At 39.0% G+C, this 21,435-nt stretch overlaps 1 pseudogene across 1 annotated transcript; it reads right to left on the bottom strand.

Annotated features, from left to right (window-relative positions):
* Positions 1-4,012: 4,012 nt before the first annotated feature.
* On the bottom strand, positions 4,013-17,939 carry LOC307165997 (interferon-induced very large GTPase 1-like; annotated as a pseudogene). The gene is made up of 4 exons: positions 17,101-17,939; positions 16,199-16,717; positions 15,808-16,098; positions 4,013-4,239 (listed from the first exon to the last, which is right to left on the bottom strand). The product of its transcript is annotated as an interferon-induced very large GTPase 1-like (transcript).
* Between the last annotated feature and the right edge of the window lie 3,496 nt (positions 17,940-21,435).

Genomic DNA, 21,435 nt, shown 5'->3' with positions numbered 1-21,435 from the left:
TTTCCCGAACATGCGATAAGTGGTGCTAATTACAACACAGTGGGCCAACTGACCAATCACAGCACATTTCATGTTTCAGAAAGAGGGGCTTCATCGAATACAGAAATAAACCGCGTTAGAGACAGTTTGGGGAGAGAGGAGCTGTAAGAATGTAAATATGTGTTTTTTGAGCAAACAAGCATGAAAACTTATTTTAGAACACCCCAAAAACTAAATCAAGACTTCGTTTGGACTCTCAAGATGTATTTTTGTTTGTTTTTGTGTGAGTGACGTCCTCAATAATGTCTGCTCACACATCGTTAAAACAACAGTTACGATATTATGGTAAATATATTCTACACCCAATATGTGAATTAACTTCTATTGGTCACACTCCTTAACTTGATAATAATTTGCAGGTCGAACTTTCCTCGCACCGGAAATCAATGGAATGAAACGCTGTGCGACCGCCCACTAATAATTACAATGTTTTTAGTAAAATTAATTAAATATCAATCTTAAAGCTGGTGCTAAATGTATGGCAATGCTGCATAATTGCTAAAGGGCACCTATTATAATGATAGAAATACACCCAGTGCTTTTTTATTTTTTTATTTCCCAGAAATCATAAGCACTGTCTCAGAAGAAGTTGTTCTCAGATTCGGGGCAAAGTGACATATATTAGCTCAAGCTCCTCCCACGACTGTTGACGGACACTGCAGTTTTAGACCCGCTGTCATGAAACTGCTCCGAGACTCAAAGGTAAGATCCAAATGCAGCTTTATTGTGGGTAATCCAGAGGCATAATTTAGTGTACAGGCAAAAGGTCAAAACACAGGTAGGCAGTCCAAACAAACCAACAAAGAAACAAACAAAACAGGCAGGGACCAGAGGCAAAAGAGTAATCCAGGGAACGGGGCAAGAAATCTAAATAAACCAAAAGACAAGTAACCAGGGAAAATGCTCAGAATTGCAGGGTAACACTTAAACAAGACTTCACGGTGAGTGAATGAATGAACATGGTATAAATAGACTGAGACTAACAGGATGATGAGACACAGGTGAATGCAATCAGTGAATGAGGTACAGGTGAATGTGATCAGTGATAAATGATGATAAGTCCGGGCAGTGAGTAATGGGAAATGTAGTTTGTGAGTGATAATAGTCTTATGTGGAGTGCCCTCTGGTGGCTCTCAAGGGCACTCCAGCTGGTGACCGTTACACCCGCCCCCCCTTTAAGGAGCGGATTCCAGACGCTCCTAACACTGTCCAGGAGGGAGGTGGACCCGGGGGTGGGATGGAGGGCCAGGCCTGTGGAGTGGATAACGACCTGGAGACTGCGGCAAGACGGGAGGCCAGGGTGGATCAGGCTGTGCAGGCGACCAGGGCGGATCAGGCTGTGTAGGCGACCAGGTCGGATCAGGCTGTGCAGGCGACCAGGGAGGAGACGACCCTTCAGGAGGCCAGGGAGGATACGACCCTTCAGGAGGCCAGGGAGGAGACGACCCTGCCGGCGACCATGGCACAGGAACAGACGCCGGCTCAGGAACAGGAACAGACACCGGCTCAGGAACAGGAACAGACACCGGCTCAGGAACAGGAACAGACACCGGCTCAGGAACAGTAACAGACACCGGCTCAGGAACAGACACCGTGTCGGCGGCCATCTCTGCTTAGGGCTCAGGCGACGTGGCGGTGGTCATCTCGTCTGAAGACACTGGCTCAGTGGTGGCCGTCTTGTCCGAAGACACTGGCTCGGCAGAGACCAGCTTGTCCTGAGACACTGGCTTGGCGGTGGCCATCTTGTACGGAGACGCGCTCTGAGCTTGACGGGACCAGCAGCAGCGAGGGCTTTGAGCTGGGTAGGACCAGCGGCGAAGAGGACTCTGAGCTGGTTAGGACCAGCGATGAAGAGGGCTTTGAGCTGGACAGGACCAGCGATGAAGAGGGCTCAGAACTTGACGGAACCAGTGGCGAAGAGGGCTCTGAACTGGGCAGAACCAGCGGCGAAGAGGGCTCTGTGCTGGACGGGACCAGCAGTGAAGGCTCTGTGCTGGACGGGACCAGCGGTGAAGAGGGCTCTGTGCTGGACGAGACCAGCGGTGAAGGCTCTAGCTTGGCGGGCATGTCGCTTGCTGTCTCAGGCGTGGCAGGCATGATGCTCTCAGTCTCAGGTGTTAGGATTGTGTTGGTTTGGGTGTTTTGGTTTCTTTCTTTTCATTGGCAGGTTCTGTGATTGAGGCGTGATTGGAGTACACCTGATGCTTGTCTTGGCTGTTATTTAAACCTGGTGCGAGAGTTTGTTGGGGCGGCTGCTCTTTTGTTGCTCGAGCAGTTTGCCAGAGCCATGCTCCAATTATGTGTCATTGTGTTTTGTTGTAATAAATATTATGTTAAAATGTGATTCCGCCATGTCTTCTCCCTTTATGTTGCATCTTTGAGCCAGGTGTAACACAGGGGTGGCGGGCATGACGCATACTGCCTTGGCTTCGGCAGATTTGGCATGAAGTGCGGGCTCAGCTGGACTGGCGTGAAGTGCAGGCTCGGCTGGACTGGCGTGAAGTGCAGACGGTGACATGGCGTGCCACGGAAGGAAGCTCTCCAGACATCTGGAGAGTGCCTCTCTCCAATCCAGACCGGAGAGATCGGGGAGCTCCCTCGGGTCGACCTCCTTAGCCCCCAGCCGGTAACACAACTTAATTGCCTTGTCACCCAGAGAGCAAGGAGCAGCGAGAGGAACAAACCCCCAGGTGTACTGGAACAGACCGAAGCTATCCAGGGCCAAGGCCGCGATCTGTCCAGCGAACTCCCGGCTCATGCTGGGAAGCTCAGGCAAAATCCGTACTGCTGGATTCCTGGAGGTCATAGCTGCTGGATCTAGGTGTGGCGAAGTCTGTTGTCACAAAACTGCTCCGAGACTCAAAGGTAAGATCCAAATGCAGCTTTATTGTGGGTAATCCAGAGGCGTAATCCAGTGTACAGGCAAAAGGTCAAAACACAGGTAGGCAGTCCAAACAAACCAACAAAGAAACAAACAAAACAGGCAGGGACCAGAGGCAAAAGAGTAATCCAGGGAACGGGGCAAGAAATCCAAATAAACCCAAAGACATGTAACCAGGGAAAATGCTCAGAATTGCAGTTTAACACTTAACCCTTGTGCATTGTTTCAAGTTACAACCTTTCGTTATGTTTCGTGGCTGAAAACAGCCACTACTTTAAACTGCTGTAAAAATGTATCAGATAAAAAATTTTTTCATTTTTTTTTTGCATGAATCTATTAATCAACCTCAGTCCTGCTCAAAAATATTAAATGTTTAAAAAAAATTCAGGATTTTAACTCTTTAATAGCCAAATTCGTAAATTATGTCACTGATTTGAAAAAAAAAAAAACCACAAAATTACTCATTTTCAATATAAAATGTGATTGTGGACTGGATTTTTTTTACCTTTTATCACAGTCTTGGACATGTCAAAGATTAGAAACAACATTGGTTTTGATGCATTGTTAGTTTTTGTGCAGCATCAGATTTTAACTTTTTCTCCCTCATTTACTGTTCGTGGCTGTTTTTGCCCCATTGACTTCCATTATAACCACATTTTTTGATTGCAAAGCCATGACACCATATAATCATGCATTTTTGATTGTTGGTGGTTTTCCCTGTTGGGAAGAGGTAAAATTTGTAATTTTTACTGTTGATAACCAGGTGGAACCATTAACCCTTTAGATAGGCCTGGGCAAAAAAAAAGCTTAGTTTCTGGCTTTTACATGGAGTTATACGGAGTTTATAAGGAGTATAATAGCATAATAAAGTGTGTGTGTGTGTGTGTGTGTGTGTGTGTGTGTGTGTGTGTGTGAACTCACCTTGATGCGTCTGAGAAAATCAAAATATGCACCTCAGCTCTCAGAACTACATGGAGTAAACAAAAACAAAGTAAGTGTATTTATGCATCTTGCTGCCTTTTGATGGTGAGAAATGCAGACTAAACAAAAACAAAGCAAGTGGATTTAAACGCGTGCATGCAAGCCTGCTGGTCATTTGATGGTGAGAAGAGCAGCAAGCAACATGAGAAAGGGCTTGACTTGTAGTGAAGTTTTAGAGATGATTATGCAGCCTGACCCTTCCAGCGAGCTGCAGGATGTATCGTCTTCTCCCTCTGACACCACAGACTCAGGAGAGTCAGATCCTGAATTGGATGTGGCACCCTCATCATCCTCTCTAGCTTCCACTGAAGGCGAGGAGGATTCGGAGGATCCTGGATCTGGGTGGATTGGGAGAAACGGCGAAGTGTGGTTTTCCACTAACGCGGAGACAACTCTCTTTCTTCAGCCTGCCAGAGGCGTGACTCCAGGGCCGACGCGCTATGCCATCACAAGGCATAGTCATACATGTTTGTATGACTGTACAAACATGTATGTGTTGACGCAAGTCATGCTGACAATGAGGTCAATCATCTCCTCCGTAAAAAACAGATTGAACACGGAATCCATGTTCTGGACCCTTGTGATGGCATAGCGCGTATATATATATATATATATATATATATATATATATATATATATATATATATATAACATATGTTGTCTGTGAATTTTTTATATAATCTTTCATGTTACGAGTTTGACAGTATATGGTATGTTTCTTCGGCTAGCAGTTGTGGAAAAGACATAACGAGAAAGACTACATGTCGCCTATGTGACGTCACCCCATAAAGTTGACTTACCCGTGGTTTTCGCCAACCTCAATGATTGTGTCCTCTCCCTGAAAGAAGGCGGTGAAGTGCACCAAAGACACAGCCATGTTTAGCGGGATCCGTGAGCTAGTGTCCGTGTGCGAGTGCTGGTGACTTTCAAACACGTCGAAAGCACGAAGAGTTGTAGTCCACAAAGTGCTCTCACACAAAGTCTAACCGTATCAAACTTCTACCCGCTAAATTGTAGCATTCTTTTTAAATTCACAGACAACATATGTTCACATTCATGGCACAATTCAAACGGGACCAGAAAATAATTATTTTCTCCCATTCACTTGCATTGACGATTTTTCAACCTAGAGGTCCAGTGGGGATAGCGGAAGGGGCGGGACTTACCAGCTCTATTAGACCTATTATCTCTATTATCACGCAGGAATGAGAGTATAGTTCCTAGCCATATCAGCCTAGAAAATCGCAACTTTTAATTTTCCATTGGTCTTAGAACACAATGTAACTACATAAGAGTCAAGTTTTAAATAGGAAAAATATCTAAACTCTTTGGTCATTTTTTTGAGAGAGATGCTAATGGTCTCGTCCGATTCAATGATCTATGCTAAGCTATGCTAAAAGTGGGACCGCCAGACCCGGAGATCGGCTGAATGGATTCGAAAAGGGTAAAACTCAACTGTTTAACTCTGGGGGAGTTGTAAAATGAACCTATTTCCAAAAAAAAGTGGAGTATCCCTTTAAGGCACGAGTAGAGTAATTGTGATAATATGGCTATGTAGCCTACATCAAACATGTTTTGCTATTATGGGCAGCCTACCACACCATTGATGTGAACTTAGCTATACATGCCATTTACGTCAGAGGGAGCTATTTGAGGCCCTGTAGAGATTTAGTGAAATGCCCATGCTTTTTTATTTTGCTACTTCGCCATTTTGAATTTACACATTTCTCATATTTGTGTTATTGCTACTATTTGTGTTATTGACCTTTCAGTAATAAAAAAAGAAGACTTAAAGTCCCCATGAAATCAAAATTGACCCTATTTACTTTGTTAGCGCATATTACTAGTCTTGTGGTGAACAATTAATCCGTGCAAGAAAATATTTAAAAAAAAAATGTTTTACCATGGTAATCTTTAATCAAAATCTGAAAATGCCCCTCCCCTCTGCATTGGAGGACCTTCTCTGATGACGTAGGTTTGAGGAATTGGTTTGGGCAACGCTTAACCACTCCCCTCAAACCGTTAGTCTGCTATGAGCAGAGATGGAGAGGAGGAGCGCTAGAGTAAAACCCTGCCCTCTGTTCAATATTCCTTTTCACTGGGAAATACGTCACAGCACTGGAGAAAAGTCGTTTGCAACTTCCGGTTCACGGGGACTTTAAGATTATTGTGGGAGTATTTTTGTATTTTCAAAATACTACTTGTATTTTATTTAAATACATTTTTCACATCAGTATTTTGTATTTTATTTTGTTTCATTTCATGAGCCAGTATTTGTAGTTTGTAACAAAATAGTTTTTGATGTATTTGTGCCCACCTCTGGATATAGCTAAACAATTTATCACGTTATGTTTCAAATCGTTCGGTGTCGATAATTATTTAAATTTTTTATAACCCTTTTTTTTTTAAGACGAGTAGAAAAGTTTGAATTTAAACCAAAGTTTTTATTTTTATTTTTTATCCACATTATTAAGGCAAACAACAAATTATATTAGTTTTAGCCGTCAAAAATAAAATGTACACAAAAATATCTTCTTTATGTCTTATATTAAGATAAAGAAGTAAGTGTTAAAGAAACTCTTGAACTCAAAATGTGTGCAATGCAAAAGTGTAAATGTAGAACAATCAAGGCGAACTTTGAGGTAGATCAACATATGAGGTTTTATTAACAAAGTTCGGGAGGAGCACGTTCAGATAATTAACACAAGTGGAGAGCACTCAGCAATCAATGTAAGAGGTATATATACGCCCAGCAGTCTCACCTCAATTCATTGACAGTTTGCAGCATCCCCCCACCACCCCTTCTCCACACTTCTAGTCCTAAACACTCGGAGCCCTCCCTCCGGACAGCATGCCAAATAGGCCTACGCATTAAACTTTCTTTACTGGATTTCTTAGCGCTGTGTAGAAACAGTGTCGCTAGATAAACGGTCTGTGAAGCATAAAATAATGACTAGGGCAGTTTCATTCCGCTTTCATTACGTTTGCCAAATCAGATATGTGCAAAACACGTGTACAATAACAATGTTCTGGGGAAAAAAAACAACATTACGATCAAATCAATTTCAATAGTACATTGGGTCATTTTGGGTACATTTGTCATTTAATGAGATCTACTAGTACTAACATAGGCTATGTTACATAGCTTACATATAGTTACAGGCTTCTTCAATGGTCTAGTGCAGGGCTATTCAATTAGTTTCATTCTAGGGCCGCATTATCAAATCGAAAAGTTGAGGTGGGCCGGTGGATTGGTTTGGGGGTTTAGCTTATTTATTGAAACATAACAGTTTCAATAAATAAGTTAAAGTAACCCTAAAAAAGTGTGGTATTTACTTGGAAATGTGGTACCCAACAGTATGCAAATCTATAAAACCATAATAAATAAAAAAACTATTTTCCTTGGAACAAATAAATGATTTATACAAACTTATAGCTGTTGGTGAGAAATAATAATTATTTTATTTATAATTGTTATGCTTAAATGAAAATATTCTGACAGTGAGACTTGTTAACCACAGGCTACTCGCTTGTATAAAAAATGCCTAAACACAAGTTAAAAACTATACGCACCTTTACAAAGAAGCTGACATTCATAACAAGCATTAAATATATTCCTCTACCCACCTAATAAAACTAATGCCATATAAATCACTATATTTACTATTATACTAGGCTATATAATATTATAGTATATATATTTACTATATTTATTTATTACTACATAGTATTCAATATAAATATTGCACATTTCTCCCCAACCATGTTAAATTACTACAGTACATTCATGGTAAAAGTTTGTAAGGGTGATTAGGGGATTTAAAGTCTTCTAATTTCGTTCATGCCACAATGTTTCTCCTGCTTTCCTCATCAGACTGGTTGGGAATGTCGAGGCTGTTTCATCCGATTTAATACTAATTAAATCATCGAGTGCTTTGTGGTTTGTAAAAGAGAGTTTTCTGTCGAACTGAAACGCTTTGTCGCAACGCTGTTTAATATAGTGTCCGGGACCGGGAGTAAACGCAACTCCGTGCTGGGCCGTGCTGAAACAACTAGTGAAACAACTGAAAACATCGCTATTTGTTGTTATACTGTAGGCTACTGAACAAGAAACCGCTTCAGATGATTCAGTGACGGAGCGGTCCGAATGAATCATTATGCAAGCGAGTTTAGAATCGAACCAAAATAATGATTCATTCACGAATGATTGGTATCGCTGGTTCAGTCGACATAAATTCGGGACACATATAATAACTGCTGAAATATTCGCACGTAAAACGTTTCTCAGGTCAATCGGAGCGAGTATCATACTGAATTAGCCGCACCGCCAGGAAAAGAGGAGGAGGGAGGTTGGTGCCGTCGGGCCGCCAATTGAATAGCCCTGGTCTAGTGGTTAGAGCTTTTGCCAAGCGTGTCAGAAGTTACGGGTTCTAATTCGCACTCGTATTGTTTATTTTATTTTATTTTTTTTATCAAAACCGAATATGTTCATCAGTGGTTGACTGTATATCAAGCAGGGACTAGGGCTGTCACGATTATGACATTTGGCTGACGATTAATTGTCTAATAAATAATTGCGATTGTGGCGATTAATTGTCTGTTTTAGGGCTTTGGCGATTAATTGTCATACAAATTGTTGTAATTATTTAATTTAATCCCTTAAATGTCACTAGCAAAAACAAACTTAATGCCTGAAAATGAAAAATATGTTTCTTTCAGAAATGTGTACATTTAAAGAACAAATGTAAATACCATTTTGAAAATATAAATAATAGAAACAATCACCATAAAATTACCATAACACAAAAAAGACTGTCAATATCTCATTCCCAACTAAAGTAAAATATAAATATATTTTACAAATTCAAAAATTCTGTAAATAACATGTTCTCAATACTCATAATTGCTGAAAGTGAAATACTCAATGGTGATTGGCTAATTATTTTACCAATGGAAGCACAAGTCTGTCTCTGCCTATGCATTTGCTTCCACCTCCACTTCTCTATCCCCTCAGACTCGTGTTTCACAGATTCAGCACATCCAGGGAAGAGGTGCACGGTGGTTAAACTTACAGTGGTGAAATTAAAAACAAGAAAAACACATTCTGACACATAAAATTAATAACTGGGAATTTTATTAACATTAAATCGTCCCTCTCCCATTTTGCATGATTCTTTGCAGGAGACAGATTTTTCTTTCTTGATCACGTCCATCAGGTCTAAAAGACAGATTAAATCAAGTGAGTTTCTATGGAATATTTTATGCAAACAACCAGCTAATCATGGCTTACTCATGCAGTTTAAAGTGACGTTCAAGACATTCTCCTGACTCTACCAATAATCTACTAACACTCTAATGAGAGTTAGTAAGACATGAAGGTACAACATTACTTATAGTCAACATAATGTGTTAAAGGGACCATCAAAATAAAGTGAAACCATGTTTTGTAATCTTTTAAACTAAAGTTACACCTATCTCTTGACCCCCTCGCTTGTCAATGCAGGCGTCTGTTGTTGTTGTTGTTCCTTACCTTAGTTTGGTTTTATACATAGACAGTAAAATAAATGGACACAGCGACCCCATAGACTTCAACGGAGAAAAGTGAAGTCCACTAGAAGCACTCACTTCCTGATGGCCGAGCGTACTGCGCAGACTCAAACTGAGCTTGACGACATAGATGTGATGTGAGCAACCCGTCTGACAGTTGTAAGTCTTCTAGTAGCTGTGCCGAGAGAAATCTGAATCATTCCCTCCGAATCTTGCAGAGACGGCGAGTGTGAGTAGGAGCTGTCCATGAGCTACTTTTGGTAAGTATTCTGATAAATTATTTTGCCTCCACGTCCCCCCCGATTGCCTGCGAGCTTCTCCTCCTGTCTATGCGGTAATTTCTCTACTGTGTGACAGAGAGTCGCGTGGTTATGACACAATCGTTAGCCTACTTTTACAAAAACAGCTTCTACGGGGCCATAGCGTAAGATACAAGGTAATGGAGCCTTTTATACATTGTCGTGTTTCTTTAGAAATAAATAATTGACAAATAGAGTCTTTAAACGCCTCAGATGTAAAGTTATAATATAGAAGGTACGCTTTCCGGATGCTGGATTACCCCCTTGGTTTTATACTGGGAATAAACAGCCCAGGCCAGTGCTGCCACCTTGTGGAACAACTGATTACTGCTAAACAATGCAATTCAATGTGCGACCTGCATGGCAACGTTAAATCAGGTGGCGCACGTTCTATACTGTTTGATTTTGTATCACATGCACTGTATGCGGACCCTTGTGTACACATAAAAACAAAAATATACTTGATTAACAGAAATAATCTTGAAGCATCTCATCTGTGTATCTTAATAATCCCCATAGCAAATACAAAATTCTGAACGGATGTTTGAAAACATGAAAACACTGTTTGACATTCTTCTCCATAACAAGTCAATGTCAGGAACAGAAAGTTGTGCTGCGCTGCTTCGTATAGTGCTTTATTTCTGCTTTTCCAGGAGCGCCACCTACAGTGAGAGAGTGAATTTGCATCTACTGCTATTTTTTGCATTGGTCTGAACAGACAAATTGCATGTGAAAATCAGACTGAACTTTCGTGTTGGTGTGAACATGAGTTAGTAGATACCAATCAACCAGCAAAATGTGCTCTCGCTCATCGTGGCTGTTGGGAAACTAACTTACACAGACTTGTTTCTCAGCACATAAAGATGAACTACTTACCGTGATCTCAGACTGTGTTAGATGGTTACACATGTTACACATGGTTCTTCATGTGTCGCTTCAGGTGACATTTAATAGAGAAAATAATTCCGCACTGATCACACGTGTGCAACTTCTTTATGCTGTGGATCCTCTCATGTGTTTTCAGATGTGTTGATCGACTGAATCTCTTGTCACAGTGTGAACACTTGTAAGGTTTTTCTCCAGTGTGAATTCTCTGATGCAGTTTTAAACTGGTTGCTGTAGTAAAAGTCTTCTCACACTCAAAGCACATGTACTCTCTCACATCAGCATGACTTTTCTGATGTGCATGTAAATATCGCAGCACTGAAAAACTCTTTCCACACACAGAACATGAGTGCGGCTTCTCCTTCATATGAACTGTCAGGTGTGACTTCAGGACTGATGCACTAAGAAATGTTTTGCCGCATTGATCACATGAGAACGGCTTCTCTCCAGTGTGGATCCTCATGTGAACATTAAGGGATGAAGATTGACTGAAATCTTTCCCACATTGATCGCATGAGAACGGCTTCTCTCCAGTGTGAACTCTCATGTGAATCTCAAGATTATGTTTGCTTGGGAAACTCTTTCCACACTGAGTGCAGGTTGTAGATTTCTTGGCTCTTCTTTTCTTTAAAAATGTCTTTTTAGTCTTTGAGCGACTCAAAGGTTTTTCTCCAGGTTTGACATGATGTTCCTCCTTCACTTCACTCAGTTCTTCACTCTCTTCAATCAGGTCTGACATGAAAGAGAAAATTGAATTTTTATTTTCAGTACAAAAGACATAAAAATGATGTAAGACAACTGCTACATAATATTATCAAGAATGAGGTACACCGATCTTGAAATTTTTATTTTTTAAAACAATATAGAAAAATCCCACGGTAATAAGCAGGTTTTCTACTGATACAAAACTTAATGCTAATCGGTGAACTATCATTTAAGTTTACAGTGTCCATAGAAATTCCACATACTGAAAGTCAAGAGTGACCACAACTTTAACTAGTTTTAAATTAGCAATTTTTATTAGCATTATCTGTGTCCTACATGTGTCACTCAACCCTGTTACTTCTGACATGATTTCCCTTATAGTTACTGATAAGGTTGTATTTCTTATAAATAATATAAGTGTCATATTTATTGAGATAATTCTTCTTATAATAACTTTGGTAACAGAGTTGATGAATGTGATCAACACTGTACAGCTTGTGTAAAAACAGAGACAATGGATTGAGATTATTTTCTTGTCCTCCCATCATGCAGCAGAAAGAGCCCAGATGATGTCACTTCCTGTGTCACAATTTTAAGAAATGCTCTGTTTTTAAAATGAGTCAAGTTTTGCTTAAGTTATGCTTACAACCCTTAATTTACTTGTTATCGTTTGTGGTTTACTCTGTTAATTGTTAATGTAATTATAATGATAACTATATTGAAAAATGTCAAACATATTGGCAACATTGTTGCTTATAAATGTTACATAGCTAGACTATTTAGTTTGACCTGATGTTGACAAACAGTATAAAAGTGTATAAACCTCCCACTACTGACCATTTGTTGAAGACCAACAAACAATAAAAAATTTACCCATTTCATAGTTGAACTGTTTATCTAAAAGTGATGAAGTGCTTGAATGTTTCTAACATGAATGTTCTTCAGCATCATGAATGAATGAAGAATAAACACCAACCTCTTTGTTCTTCAGGATCTTCAGTGTGTTTCATTCTGCAGGGTTCTGGATCACTCATGTTCTCACTGTCCTCTTTAATAAACTCAGTCTTTGCAGATTTCAGCTCTTCCTGATGCTCTGATGCTCGTCTTCACTTGTAGCTGATGGGAATATTCCAGCATTTATTGGGGAATTGCAGTGGGAGGAGCTTCACTGATGATGTAATTGCTATGGGAGGGGCTTCAATTATAGTAAATTTTAGTGGGAGGAGCTGATCTGCCCAAAATAAAAATAAAATATATCAGTTACTGTGTTTGTTTTTATACTTATATCACATATAAGCATTTATTTCAGTTTGTCTGTAAAGTAACTGATGTTAATACACAACTGTTTTTTGTTTTTTCTGCGCACAAAAAGTATTCTCGTCACTCAATAAACTTATGGTTGAGCCATTGTAGTCACTTGGACTATTTCAACAATGTATTTACTAACTTTAGCCTATGGAGAAGTGAGACAGCTCTCAAAAAAATATCTTAATTTGTGTTCCGAAGATGAACGAAAGTCTTAAGGGGTTGGAACAACATTAGGGAGAGTAATTACTGACAGAATTTAAGTTTTTAGGTGAACTAACCATTTAATAAATAAATACCTCAGCCTGTTGGCGCCAATGAAATGAGCTTTAAGTGGCAATTTACTGGAGATCTGAAAATATCAGCATAATAAATGAGGTGAAAACAGGAACTTTTTACGTGAAATATGGGTATAACTAGCCCATTTACTCCCCTAGTACAGCAGTTGTCACTTTAAAAGTATTCATGTGAATTAAATGAGGGTCAATGGCCTCATCATCACAGTATGCTAATGCTGTGAATCTGATGCGAGGGGGATTGTCATTATGCAGTGTGAGGACTGATGTGTCTCTCACACCTCTAACACAAATCTGTGCCATTTGCTTCACAGGACAAACATGCTTCTTCCCACAACATACTATGGATGTGTCCTAACATGTTTGGTCTCATCTGACAGCTTATGAACTGAACAGAATTATGTTGAACTAGAGATATTAAAGTATATAATGTACAGTCTAGGCACAGCTGCTGAAACATGCACTGAGGAGAATATGTTAATGTACGTCTCCTTCCGTCTTTAGGTTTCGGTGTTGATATTGCAATCATCTTTAACAATCCCTTGCTATGGGTATAATAAGAAAAGGAATGTTTTCCTATACAGTATGTTGTCCCATTCTACTGTGTTTGACCGGTAAAAACAGATTCCTGACTTTCAGTGTGGCGATGTAGGAGAATGCAGCAGAACGGACGGTCTTTTCGCCATCCCGATGAACTATCCCTAAAAAATGTGTAATACAGCCAATTATATACATGTATAACGTTATACCGTTAAGTTTTCTGCGTTCAAAACAGTTATACTGGTTGTACGTTAGATGGCTCTATGGAGTAATTTTCCCTGAGCAATTGCGCAAAAATAACACTAGGGAGTTTGATTAAAATCGTCAATTTAGTTTTATATATTTCTTTATTTTAACTAGAAATTAAAATGAAACTGAATAACGTTAATTAGCTAGAATTAGTAATACATTTTAGTTGAGAACCACTGATGTAAATAATTTAAAAGAATATAGCTTAGGCCTTATATCCATAAGCCAACTAAAAATACCTTTTATTACCTTATTGTTACTAAAATAAAAATGAGGAGGTAGAGGTAAAAACAAACAAAACAAATATAAACCACAAATTGTTCTTATTTTTTTCTTACCTTTTTTCAATGTTCTGAATACAATCAATTTTGTGATCTTACTGTCGATAGAAGAGTCACAAAATGAGCTCACTACACTCATTATATTATCATAATTAAATTATTAATGTATTGTTATTAATTAGTATTGTTACAATTAAAGTGGCTAAACATTTATGTGTTCTGATTTTTTTGTGGAAACAAATACATTGTTACAATTTTCAAAACTTTTAATAATAATAATAATAATAGGTAGGCTATGCATGTTATTAGCCTACTGTTAATATATAAAAACAAATATAAAAAAATAGTAGGCTAATCAGAACAGTATTATTGTTATGCATAATTGATATATTACTACTGTCATTTTTGCTAGAAGAATCCAAGAGTAATTAATTTATAGCCCAACGTTTCAATAGATTAGGCCTATATCTGTATCAATATATATATATATATATATATATATATATATATATATATATATATATATATATATATTAGGGATGTTGCGGTGACGGATTTTTTCCACCGGTTAATCGACGTGTAAAAAAACCGGTAATCCCGGTGTCACCGGGGTTGCGTGTCAGGGATTTCGGGTGGCCGAAAATGCGGACGTGCACACGTCTCAATTTTACTTTCACTTTAATTAGCGGCAATTCAGTAGCATTTGTTTGAATTAATCATGGGTTAATTTATTTTATTCTTAATAAAAATACACAAAACAATAAGACACTCGCTTGTATTACACACATCTTTACTGCAAAATGAATAATAACTTAACACACCATGTAAAAACTAAACAAAAGCACTTATGAAACACCTTTAAAGTGCATTTATTAAAACGAACCACTGCACACATCGTGCAAGTATCAAACAAGAAATTATATTAAAAAAATCACTATTCGTTAAATAAAGTGCCTGCCTTTTTCAGCAAAAAAAAAAAACACCGCACAACCATCGAATATGAAATGAACAAACATCAAAAACTTCGTTAAATAAGGTAGCCTACCCGAATAATCACTGGACACTTAAGTGCAAAAAAAAACAAAAAAAAACAAAACAAAAACAATATAAAAATTAAACTCACGTTTGCATTTCTCTTTGAAACCAGATCTTCCGCCATCATTTGCCAGTTAGCTCGCCTCACTCTCCTCAAATGATAAATGAAATCGGACACCTGCTGCTTAAAGGCCTGATCACATATCGCGTCTTTTGCGCGCGCAAGTTCGTTATTTCAAATGTAGGCGCTCGGTATGCGCGCTCATAATGGAAGCTCGTTTTTTCCAAGCGCGTCCGCGCCGCATCGAGATAAAAACATCTCAACTTTTCAGAATGCCGCAAGCTCACCGCAGGTCGCGTGACAAGAACCAAGCTTAGCAACGACAGATGCCTCCGGAGCGCAACCACCCGAGCGCTTTGGAAAAAGGAGAACGCGGCGCGCCTAGCGTTTTCTATGCGTTTTTAGGCGCGATATGTGAACGTTCCACTTACGCTAAATTACGAAGGCACGTAGTCACTAACTGAATTAAGTGCTTTATTACTATAGGCTAAAACTTCAACACGATGGTGACGGTGCCGGTGGTCAAGTGCTATGACCGGTAGGTGGGTTAAACACCGTGTATCACCGGTAACACCGACTATCGCAACAAGCCTAATATATATATATATATATATATATATATATATATAGATAGATAGATAGATAGATAGATAGATAGATATATCTCTGCTCTCCTTCCAGTGATCTACAGGTACACTTTCACAGATGTCCCTGATGATTTCTCTCACATCTCTCATTACATCAATGTCTTTTATTGGAGGATTGTCTCTGATGATCTTCTTCACACTCTGTCCCCAAAACAAATTAAACTCTTTCTTCAGTGTTTCTTCATCTTTGTCTTTGTCTTTTAGTTTCAAGGCAAGTTCTTTGCTCTTTTCATGGAGAGTGTTTTCATGATTTATCTTCTGAGCATCAATCTTTTTCTTCAGGTCTCGCTGCTGAAGAATATTGTTTAATTTCCTCTTTGATTCTCTCACAATGTTTTCCTGAAGCTCTTTGATTTTGATTTCAAATGATGTTTTCCAGTGAATCACTATATCTTTATCTTTGTCTTTCTCAAAGAACTCTGCCATTGATTTTTTTCACTTCTTCACTTGTCGTCTTCAGTTCTGTTTGAAGATCAGTTTCCTCAACCTCATGAATTGTTTCATTGTCTATGTTGTTGTGTAGTTTGTTCTCAGTTTCCATCATGGCGCTGCGAAGACTCCAGGACCACTTGCTGTATTCGGTCTCCAGTTTCCTGTAGGCTGAAATCTCCAGAGAATTTCTGAAGCTGAAGACGAATCGTTCCTTCAGTAAAGCCTCCCAGAGATCTTTAACACGATTTTTTAGGTCTATCAGCATCATTCCATGTGTTTTTGAGGCATGAGACATAATAGTCTTCTTTAGTTCTTGTATATTCTCACAGTAGTTTGGGTTTGGTGGTGCCATTGGTGGGCTTCCCTCCCAGAGCTGAGCAAAATACTTCACATCATTCTGAACATCAAATCTAATGACATCACTGAAACTTTCAGCATCACAGACTTCATCTTTAGCAGCGAGTTTTGTCATTTCATCCAGTGTCTCCTGCAGTCGTCTCCTTCCCTCCATGTTTTTCTCTCCAGCTGTGATGTCTGAGTGTCACGCTACCACACACAGGAAACAGGGGATCCAATAGCAGTATATTTTAATAGGGTAATCCGTAATCATACATCCAGTCCAGGCAGGGGTCAAAATCCAAATAGGCTATCCAAACACAAGAAACAAAACAAGAACAAGCAAGAAAACAGACCTCAGAAGTGGTGTGACAATAAACAAGGACTCCGTAACAAACACTAAACAGGCAGGGTATTTATACACACAGAAATTAACAATCATAATGGGGAACAGCTGGATGCAATTAACAGTGATGAGTGCAGACAAGGATTGTGGGGAATGCAGTTCCTAATGTGAATGACACCGTGGGGAAAGAGGACCTCTAGTGGACACCAGGAAACATAAACCAACACTGTGACACAGACGTTCTGATGCACAAACACACAGCTGGGAGACATATTTACCTTCTTCATCCTCATGAAGGCCTGAACAACAATCTGAAGAACGTCCTGCATCTCAGATGGGTTTTCTCCAAAGATGTTGATTAATGTCAGATTTCCAAGACCAACAACAAATGTGGCCAATTCATTGTCATGATGCTGTGTTGATCTTCCAGCCAGTTCTAGAGCACGAAGACCCTCAGTATCAACGACCAGAATATAGTCAAAGTTCATCTGTGGTTTCATCTCGTCTGAGACTCTGACCAGCTCCCATGAAAGCTCCTCTGGTGCACCTGCCAGCACTGACGGCAAACTGGAGCCCAAACATGGCGTTCAGCATGGTGGATTTCCCAGAGCTCTGAACCCCTAAAACTGACAGCACAAAGACTCTCTGGTGTCCCAGTTTCTGGATGAGTTCATCTAAAACAGCAGAGACCCAGATCACAGGAACATGAGCAGCATCTCCATCCATCAGCTCCAGTGGAAATCCAGAGATCATCATCTCTGCGGCAAGACTCGGGAGAGAAGAGAAGTCAAACTGCAGGCCTTTCTTGTTCTTCTTCACAGATGAACAAGATTCATAGATCTGACCGATCTCCCTCATGATGTGCTCCAAACCAAAAGTTGCAGCTTGAAGATCGTCAGATCATTTCTCAAGGTGTGTTTGTTTAGCTTTATGTTGTTCAGATTTATAACTGTTGTCTTTCAGTTTCAAGACTGTTGACCATGTTTCATCATACTCGTGGAGTAGAGCAGAAAGGTCAGCTGATGTGTGTTCATCCAGGAGGATTCTGAGCCATTTGAGAAAAAATCTTCTCATGTTTAGCATTAGAATTCATTTCTTCAATTGCATAATAAATATGCCGATGTCACATTCATGCTGTTTTTTATGGATTATCTTCATCTCTGTTTTTTTTTTTTTTTTTTTGCACTTGATACCATTTCTATATTTTCTCCTTGAGGTCGATGTAGTTCTTTGTTCTTCTTACTCCACTGATACCACAGTTTCCCTTGACATACAGTATATATACAGAGGCAGGTTCTTATATGAACCCTTCTGCCACAACAAAGGTTCTAAAATGAACTGAGAACATGTGCCAAATAATCAGTGGATCATTATAGCACCTATAGGTTCAACTTTGTACCTTTTTTATAGTTAGAAGTTATTTGCACTTTAAAGTTATTTTTTGAACCCCAAAGGTTCAGTCTCTTTTAAGAGTGCAGTTTAATAGTCTTTTATCATGTATCCTGACTCAAATGATGTGTTTCTAACAGCAAACACTCAGAATAAAGTGAGATGATCTGCTGATGATCCTGAATGGCTTGTTGAATGAGTGTTGATAGTCTGAGGCTCATCAATATTAACAGATCTGCTGAAAACACTCTTTATTTCATGACAATAGTTCCTGTTTTCACCTCATTTATTATGCTGATGTCTTCAGATCTCCTGTAAATTGACACTTAAAGCCAGGGCCGGAGTGGGGCCACTTTTCAGCTCGGGAGTTTCAGGCCCAAGACCGGCCCACTTTTTCCATGGTGGAATTCCAAATTAGCACTTTTTCTAAATTGGATAAATGAAGCAACAGTTCAGCTCTTACTATTGTGTAGTTTGTATTAATACCATGGGTTAACAAATAATGTAAAGGTTAAATAATAATTCACTTAGACTTTATAAGAAGCAATTGCGACTTTATTTCACACAATTCTGACTTTATATTTCGCAATTCTGACTTTATAACGCGACTTTATATCACAATTCTGACTCTATATCTTGCAGTACTGACTTTATAAGCAACTGCAACTTTATTTCACGCAGTTCTGACTTTATATCTTGCAATTCTGACTTTATAAGAAGCAATTGCGACTTTATTTCACACAATTCTGACTTTATATCTCGCAATTCTGACTTTATAACACACAATTGCGACTTTATATCACACAATTCTGACTATATATCTTGCAGTTCTGATTTTATAAGCAATTGCTACTTTATTTCACGCAGTTCTGACTTTATAAGCAATTGCGACTTTATTTCATACAATTCTGAATTTATATCTCGCAATTCTGACTTTATAACACGCAATTGCAACTTTATTTCACGCAATTTTGACTTTATATATCGCAATTCTGAGAAATAAAGTCAGAATTGCGAGATGTAAACTCGCAATTGTGAGATAAAAAGTCGCAATTATCTTTTAAAATGTTTTATTCTGTGGCGGAAACAAAGCTTCCATACCTCCTGGCCTCTTCCTCCCATCCATCCTCCCTGACGTGTACCGTTACGGTAGGGCCGGCCCAGCTTTCGGTAGGCGCCGGTGGTGCCGCGGTAGCCTACCTGAGAAAACGTTTTGGAAAAGACGGACTATGGACCCAACCAACTCTATCGGAGGGGAGGGGAGAACTCCCTCACATGGTACAACCCATGCAGAGGCTGCGCGCTGCAGTGTCAGAATGCGAAACGTGTGTAGCCCATGTAACTAACGTGACATTGAAATGTGACAAAAAAAAAAAAAAAAAAATTCCTCGACCGGCCCAAAAGTGAAGCGGCCCATCGGGAATTCTCCCGATTCTCCCGATTACCCACTCCGGGCCTGCTTAAAGCTCATTTCATTGGTTTCAACAGACTGAGGGGATTTGTTGGCTACTATATGTACATTTATTTCTGTGTTTATGATTTAACTGTTTTTCTTACTATTATTTATATTTGGAAGAATTTAAACTATGTATATTTTGTATTTTAATAACGCCTGTATTTTAATAAAGAAGCAGAATAATGTTAGGATTAGCAATACAAATAATGAATGAATTGTTATTTCTCACAATAAATTCACTGTTTTTCAATCAGTGATCAGAATAATCAGAATCAGAATAATCAATTTATAAAAAGGCATTCTGCAAATGTATCATAACATGTTAGAAGTGCTAATAATATGTTGCATAGAAGTGTCATTTAGTATAAAAACAAACTCAGTAACTGATAGATTTTAGATTTTGGGAAGATCAGCTCCTCCCACACAAATTGCATCATCAGTGAAGCTCCTCCCACTGCAATTACATCATCACTGAAGCTCCTCCCACTGTAATTCCCCAGTAAATGCTGTAAATTTCCATCAGCTACAAGTGAAGACGAGCATCAGAGCATCAGGAAGAGCTGAAATCTGCAAAGACTGAGTTTATTAAAGAGGACAGTGAGAACATGAGTGATCCAGAACCCTGCAGAATGAAACACACTGAAGATCCTGAAGAACAAAGAGGTTGGTGTTTATTCTTCATTCATTCATGATGCTGAAGAACATTCATGTTAGAAACATTCAAGCACTTCATCACTTTTAGATAAACAGTTCAACTATGAAATGGTACAGAATGTTCTGGGTTTTTCTTCAACAAATGGTCAGTAAAGGGAGGTTTGAGACATTTTTATATTGATTGTCAACATCAGATCAAGCTAATACTAACTGATAAATAATCAATTTATAAAAAGGCATCAAATTATCATAATATTTTATAACAATTGTCTACTTTCTACTATTACTTTAGGGCTCCCTTTCATGTCCTTTCAATTTATATTTCTTTCAATCAATTATTTTGATGTACTGAAAATTTATTTTAATATACTTTTTTCTTTGATTTCAGACCTGATGGAAGAGAGCGAGGAGAGTGAAGAACTGAGTGAAGTGAAGGAGGAGAGTGAAGAACTGAGTGAAGTGAAGGAGGAACATCATGTCAAACCTGGAGAAAAACCTTTGAGTCGCTCAAAGACTAAAAATACATTTTTAAAGAAAAGAAGAGCCAATAAATCTTTCACCTGCACTCAGTGTGGAAAGAGTTTCACAACCAAACATAATCTTGATGCTCACATGAGAGTTCACACCGGAGAGAAGCCGTTCCCATGCAATCAATGTGGGAATAGTTTCAGTCAATTAGCAAACCTTAATGTTCACATGAGGATCCACACTGGAGAGAAGCCGTTCACATGTGATCAATGCAGCAAAACATTTATCAGTACATCACACCTGAAGACACACCAGACAGTTCATACGAAGGAGAAGCCACATTCATGTTCTGTGTGTGGAAAGAGTTTTTCATGGCTACAAACTTTACATGCACATGAGAAAATTCACACTGGTGTGAGAGAGTACATGTGCTTTGAGTGTGAGAAGACTTTTACTACAGCTGAACAATTAAAACAGCACCAGAGGATTCACACTGGAGAAAAACCTTACAAGTGTTCACACTGTGACAAGAGATTCAGTCGATTATCATCTCTGAAAAAACATGAGATGATCCACACTGGAGAGAAGCCGCACACGTGTGAT

This window comes from Squalius cephalus (assembly GCF_949319135.1).
Source record: "Squalius cephalus genome assembly, chromosome: 1".
Taxonomy (NCBI): domain Eukaryota; kingdom Metazoa; phylum Chordata; class Actinopteri; order Cypriniformes; family Leuciscidae; genus Squalius; species Squalius cephalus.
This window is presented reverse-complemented; position numbering and strand designations above follow the sequence as displayed.